This window comes from Nelumbo nucifera, chromosome 1 (genome assembly GCF_055504915.1).
Source record: "Nelumbo nucifera cultivar China Antique chromosome 1, China Antique-T2T, whole genome shotgun sequence".
Lineage (NCBI taxonomy): Eukaryota > Viridiplantae > Streptophyta > Magnoliopsida > Proteales > Nelumbonaceae > Nelumbo > Nelumbo nucifera.
The window spans coordinates 40,001,778-40,009,727 of record NC_142649.1 but is presented as its reverse complement, the minus strand read 5'-3'; positions in this window follow the sequence as shown (position 1 = coordinate 40,009,727).

Genomic DNA, 7,950 nt, shown 5'->3' with positions numbered 1-7,950 from the left:
GTAAGAAACAACAAGATAATTTAACCCAAAAGGGCCAAAGGGACAAGGGGAGTAAAAATCAATCATATCTCCATAAGAACAAGTGCAAAAGAAAGCTTGTTTGAGCCAAGCAATCAGATCTGGGATATTTAACATAGCTGCTTAATTAGGACTTTATGTTTCCAGTTAATGTAATACTGTGATCTCTCTCTCTCTATGCTTTAATATTTGTGATTTATCTATACTTGAAATTGCTTTAGATGATTATGGTTATCACTTGTGAGAAAAAAATGGAGAGTTCAACCATATAATTAAGGGCAATAGAAAGGGAATTGATCTAGCGTTATCTTATAAACAAGTCAATAAGGATGCTTGTTAAAAGCTGAGCTATGAAAACTCACCACATTTGCTATAATCAGTTGGGAAATATGAAGTGGGCACTTTCCAACTAATTTTATGTGTATCCTCTCATCGTACTATTATACATATGTGTTTTAATGAGAAGGAAAGAGAGAGGATTATGTCACTATGTGAAAAAGGCAACTATGAAAGGGGGAGCCTTAGGATTTAAAACCCCTAGAGCAAAGTAATGCTTTAACATTATCAATGCTCAAGGAAAAGAAAAGGAATGATGTCATGGTATGAGAAAGGCACCTAAGAAAGGGAGATTCAAATTCAAATCCCCAATAGCACATTATTGCATCAAAATGTTCAAGAAAGTCAAGGTACTCCCCCTTTACAAGATTAAGTGAAATGGACCTTGGATGAATGAATAATTGGTCCAATTTATATTTTATATATGATATACATGTACATTGCTTATCATCTGAGCCTAATTATGTTATATTTTTATTGTTATGAGAATGTCTTAGTTGGTATAGTTTGTGAAATGATTCACCAATGATGAATTGGCATTTATGCTTCTCTCTTGTACTATATTTTGTTTATGTTATTCATATGATAGAATATCTTCTCTCTTGTGCTATATTTTGTTTATGTGATTCATTTTGAGAGATTATCATTTGTTAACAATTGGTGTTGAGGTAATATTCCCAACCATGGAAAATTCCAACTAATAAGCCTCATACATATAGTTCTCCTTTCATCTTCTCTTTGAAATTTTATGAATAATGTGATATATGATTACCCCTAGCCACTTCATTTTTGTTGATGACAAAAGGGGGAGAAAGAATGTGATTGATAAAAAAGATTTTGAAAGATTGTTGCAAAAAATGAGGGAATATATGTAAATGAAAGGAATGCATCTTCCTAGCTAAAAAGGGAGTCTTTAAACTTGTAGGGAGATTTGAGTTTCAATTCCCAAGCCAAGTAAAAATGGAGAAATTTCAACTTACCTCCCAAATCTATACTACTTTAAAAAGCACGAATGACCTCAAGATTATTTCTGGAATTTTCTAAGGACAAAATTTACCCCTCTATATTTAAATTTATTGATAAAAAATGAGGGCAAATAGGGTAATCGGTTCTTGATATTAAATGAGTTGAAAAGAGGTAATTTAAAGATATTCAATTCTCTCTCATTAAATCCAACATTTAAGTTATTAACTTGCATTCATGTTCATAGAATTATATATTTAAGTCATTTTTGTTTCTTCCCATCATTAAGTTCTATTAATTAAATCTATACTTAATAAATTAATAATTCCAATAACATAAAAGCTTATACTTTTGAAATCTACCTAGCAAAAATAGTGTTTTAATCTAGGTGGTGGTAAGAAATTAAATCATTTTGGGTCAAATGGGTTAATCCATGTTGCCACAATTAAATAATAAAATTAAAAATAGATAAAATAAAAAAATAGAAATTAAAAAAATTGGGAACATTTTTAACATACATATTAAACAATAATAAGTATGATAAATAAGAAATGTTTTTATTACTGATGGAAATGGAATGTAAAATTTAAAACCAATTGGAAATAAAAATATTTTCCTATTCTCTCTCATTAAATCCTATATTTAAGATATATTTTCTTATCAATAAATTATTGTAATTAAATCCCCACAATATTAATTTTAATAGTATGAAATAAATATTTTTGAAAATTAATTTGAAAACAAAATCATTTTCTTCCCTCTCGGTGGTGAGCAAGTAATTAGACCATTTGGGGTCAAATGGATTAATAAATAATGCCATAATTAAATAATAAAAAGTAAAATAAATAACTATGAAATGTAAAAAGTATTTTTATTAATGATGAAAATGGAATGTGAAATTCAAAATCTACCTAGAAATGAAATGAAGTCATAATCAAATAATAAAATTTTAATAATAGAAAATACAAACAATCACAAAAATTAAAAAAAAGATGGAGAAAATTTTGGGCACATATCTAATGTTATATATTTATCAAAAATAAAATATTAGGTACATCTCTAATATTGTGCATATTATATTGAGCAAAAATTAGTTTTATACATAAGAAATAATTTTATCAATGATGGAAATGTAATACAAAATTTAATGTCAACTTAGAAATCAAACAATTTTTATTTTTAGATGGTGGGTTAGTGGTTTGAGTCAAATGATACCATAGACAAACAAAAATTAAGTGTGATAAGTAAAAAAAAATATTTTATATAATGTAAATGAAATATAGGGAAAATTATAGTCAAAGTTAGTTGTACATTTAAAATTAGGTTGCAAGTTGGTCTATAAACCAACAAAACTCTAACAACCAGCTCTACATTTCAAATTATAAAAACCCTCGGCATGTCATCGGAGGCTTATGTGGTTGTTGCCAATAGACACAACAAAAAACCTATACCAAAAATAGGCTTTCAGTTTCTCTCCCACTCCCTCTATCTTTCAATCTCCCTCCCTTCTCTCTCACTCTCACAGTCATCTTTCGATCTCCCGCTCCCTCTGTCTCTCCCACTCTCTCAGATTTGTGTCGTAGCCATATCAAAACCTCTCTCTCTCTCTATCTCTATTGTTCTCCCTCAATCTTTTTCATTCTTCTCCCTCACTCTCTCTCTCTATTGATATCTCCTTCTCCCTCAATCTCTATCATTCTCTAGTTGGTGTAAATTTCATAGCCAAGAGTTTCTTGTGAATTTTTATCAAATTGGTGTAATGATTTTTGAACCATACCAAGTTGGTCTCATGTTCTTTTATACGATTTGGTTAATACCATATAAGTGTGTAAGAAAAAAAAATGAGAGAGAGAGCAGGAGAGAAACTGAGGGAGAATGATAGAAATTAAGGGAGAAGGAGAGATTGACCGAGAAAGAGAATGAGAAAGATTGAGGGAGAATGATAGGTAGAGAGAATGAGAGAAATTGATATAGAGAACGTAAATACAAAAACCAAAAACCATTTTTTATTTATTTTCAAATCACATAGTTGTTGAGCAAATAAAGATGACTGTGAGTGAGAGAGAGTGTGAGGGAGATTGTGAGATAGAGAAAGAGAAACTGAAAACCCTTTTTTTATTTTCCAATCACCCAACATTAAAAGGCAATTTTAGTATAAGCTTTTTGTTGTGTCTAACATGGATTAGGAGTCCCATGTTGGCAACAACCACATAAGTCTCCGATGACATGGCAAGGGTTTTTATAATTTAAATATAGAGCCAGTTGTTAGAGTTTTGTTATTTTATGGACCAACTTGTAGGCTAACTTTAAATGTACAAGCGGCTCCAACTATAATTTTCCCTAATTTAAAACTATCCAAAAGCAAATCTATTTTCTTTATCTAGATGGTAGGTCAATGATCCAACTTTTCAAAGAAACCCATGATGTATAATTGAATAATAAATATTTAAGTTTATTTTGAATCATATTGTTATTTTTATTAATTTTCAATTTCTATCTTAACTATGATATATCTAAAATTCAAGTAATTAATATGAAGAAAAATTTCTCACATGCAATGCATGTGCTTAATTACTAGTATATTAAATTGGAGAAATTCCAGCTACTTCCTGTGCAAGCAACAATCTAGCAATAATCCAATATGGGAAGAGGTGTTAATAATAAAAATACATCTTTCCAAAGTGTAAGGGTGTCATATCATCTCCTAAATGAATGAAAATGGAGGGATTTCAGCTCTACATGTGTATGTGTGTGTGTATTTTGAGTTTAAGTTGTGCCATCAATAAAAAGTTGCATGTGTATACTTGGGTTGTGCTTGGATTAGTCTAAGGTCAAGGTGGGTTTAAGCTGGGGCTATAGCTACATAGAAGATAGCTTTGAGCCCAACACAAAAAAAATAGAAAAGCATGGGGCCTGAATCTAGATACAAGACTTAAGGCCTCAACCCAAATTGGGCATGTGGTCAAGCATGATCTTTCTAACCCAACCTTGGTTTGAACTAAAAATTGACACACTCAGGTTGGATCCAAGCTCGGGTCAAGCTTGGATTGGTCAATTGGGCTCAAGTGGGCTTATTAGGAATTTTGTGCATGTATCATGCATGCATGTTAGGTTTAAGTTGGGTAAGGTCACTAAAAAGTTGCTTGTGTATAGTTGGGCTAGGCTTGGATTAGTATAAGGTCAAGTTGGGTTTAAGATGAGCTTGAGCTACCTAAAGGATAGTGCCAAGTCCAACACCAAAAATAGAAAAGCCTAGGGTTTTCTTCCTAACCCTATCCTAAGGCTTGAAAATCAAAGCCCAACCCATGCAAAAATGTTGGCTGGGTTAGTTCAAGTTCAAGTTAGGCTTGCTCAAGTTGCATCCTTTGTCCCTTGCATTGTAACTACATAGTATTGTACATGTTACATATACATGCCTCATCTCATGCTATGGGGTATTTTGAAATTGGGCCACAACAAATGCAAGGAGCCTTGAGATATTCCCATTCGATATGAGTTGGTCCAAGTGCAAGCCAAGTTTTTTTAAATGGAATCTAAATGAATTTTAAATTTTCATTTATTTTTATTTTTATTTTGATATCATTTTAATGGGTGCTTTGTTTTATATAAGTCACTTATGTAGTACTAGCAGACCCTCGTTCATTGCACAGGAAAAAGATCTTAGGATTTATTGGACTTAAAACTTATTACGCTATGGGGCTACACAACCTCGGGGTAGGGATGACAATTTTCCCCATCCTTGCTGAGTACCCAGCTTCCCCGACCAGGCAAAGATGGGGATGGAGACTACCTTAGTGGGGACATGGTGAAGATGGGATTAATAGGAATACCCAATTGGGGATGGGGACATAGAAAAAAAGTGAAGTCCACACCCTGCCCCGACCTCAATTGTATTTATTAAATATACATGTATATATATTATATTAAATATATAATATTATTTATATTATATATATATATATCAAGACATATATAAATAAAAAGCTTTCTAAAAACAAACCTTTAATTAAAAAATTCGGGGATTCAGGTCCCCTATGGGGAACACGTCTCTATTGAGGACCAAGGATGTAGGATAATTTTTTTCCAAATGGGGATTAATTTAAAACTCGAGGTCAGGACGAGCAGTATGATCGCAGTTCCAAACCTGCCCATTGCCATTCCTACCCGGGGTGTCATTCCCCAAACCCATAAATATATTTCTAATAGTTATGGTCATTATAAATGTAATTTCCAATACTTATGGAAATTATTAAAAAATTGCTCAACTATTATTTAAATAACTAGAAGTTTTATAATTTAAATTTCACTAAATTAAATAACCAAAATTAGTAATTTTTAGTAATTAAATTACCAAAATCACTAATTATTACTTAAAAGTTACAATAAATATCAAAATTACTAAAAATATAAAAAGTAATGCATATTTATTAAAATTAAATTTTCACAAAAAAATTACTGAAAATTTTTAATTATTATTATGATAATATCATTAAATATTAATAAATTGACCAAAATTACTGAAAATATCAATAACTACTTATTACTAAAAATATACTGATAATATTAAAATTAATAAAAATGTAAAAAAATAAATTTATATTTACTGAAATAAATTTATATTTATTGAAATAAATTTATATTTATTGAAATAAATTTCCAATGAAAAATTATAATTTTTAATTATTAATAGCTTAATAAACTATTAATTTTCAGTAATTATTGATTTCAATAATTAATTTTCGAAAATTACTGAAATTAAATTACCAAAATCAATAATATTTAGCAAGTAATTTCTAGTAATTAACTTTTCCAATTTACTAAAATTAAGAAAAATACAATTTATGTGATTTATATTTATTGAAATAAAATTTCCAATGAAAAATTTCTGATAATTTTTAATTATCAATATCTTAATTAATTATTAATTTTTTAGTAATTATTGATTTCAATAATTAATTTTCAAAAGTTTATGAAATTAAATTACCAAAATCAATAATATTCAGCAAGTAATTTTTAGTAATTAAATTTTCCAATTTACCAAAATTATGAAAAGATATAGTTTAGGTATTGATATTTACTGAATAATATTAGTAATTATTAAAAGGGAAAAATTCCCGATCAGTACCCTGTACTTTGGCTCGAGTGACAATTTGGTCCCTGAACTTAAAAATGCGACAATCCAATACCCAAACTTTCAAAATGTGACAATCTAGTACCTGCCATTATCATTCCATTAATCGGCTGTTAAGTGACATTTGAAAAATAAAAAATGCTCTTCGAATGCCATCTAATTCTCTTTATCAACCATCCAAATGTTGACAAAGAACGGAATAGTCCTAAATCCCAGCCTCTTTTATTCAAAAAGTTGGTGACTGTTTAGAAGAATCTAGAATTTAGGACTATTCATTTTATTGTCAATGTTTGGATGGTTGATAAAGAGAATTAGATGGCATTCTTAGGGCATTTTTTACTTTTCAAATGTCACTTAACGACTGATTAACGGACTGGTTAACTACTGGATTGCCACATTTTGAAAGTTCGGGTACTGGATTGTCACATTTTGAAAATTTAGGTACTGAATTGTCACATTTTAAAATTTGGGGACCAAATTGTCACTCGAACCAAAGTATAAGGTATTGATCAGGAATTTTCCCTTATTAAAAATATCAAAAAAACTTCATGAATCAATTTAACTACCCAAATTAATTTAACCACATTTTTGGTTTTTAGATGATTTAGTGGGCATGTAATCTAAGACAAGGAGTTCTATGTTTTTCCTCCTTTTTTTTGAAAAAATTATTTTATTTTATCCAATGCCATTTTTACAATCAACCAATAGATAAAAAAACACACCCAATATTCTCTCATAAATTATCCCTAATTCCCATTTATCCTCTCCCCCACTTTCTCATCTATATCTATCTAAAGAAAGTTTGAATTAAAAAATTTAAAAAATATTTAAATATCATAACAAAATTATGCCATAACTTTAAAATATTTATTAAAAAAACAAAAATAATTATAATATATTTAACAATATTATGATTACTAATAAATTTATATATTTAGACAAATTTTAATGAAATTATGTAATAACAATATAAACTATAAATTTATGGGTTACTCAATTTGATATCTAATAAAATATTTTAAAATTTTAAATAAAAAATTAAATGCTATTTAAATAATAAATATTTAAAAATAATTAAAAAATTAACTAAATATTTTAAATAATAAAATATTAAAATCTAAATAATTATATGACAAAACATTTCATATTATGTAATAACTTTAAAATAAAGAAGAATTTAAATATTTGAAATATTAATAAAATATTTAAATAATTAACGATTTTAAATAACAAAAATATTTAGCATAACTAAATTTTTACTGTTTAAAATAATGAAATTATGTTATAAATTAAAAAAAAAACTAATTAAAAAGTAGAAAAATAATTATAATAGATTTCATAATATTCAAATTAGTAATAATTTTATATTTTACAAAATTAATAACAAAATTGTGTAATAAGAGTATAAATTATTATTTTATGGATTATTCAATCTAGTAAATTATTAATATTATAAAAATTAAATAATAAAATTATTTCGATAACTAAGTTTTTTAAATATA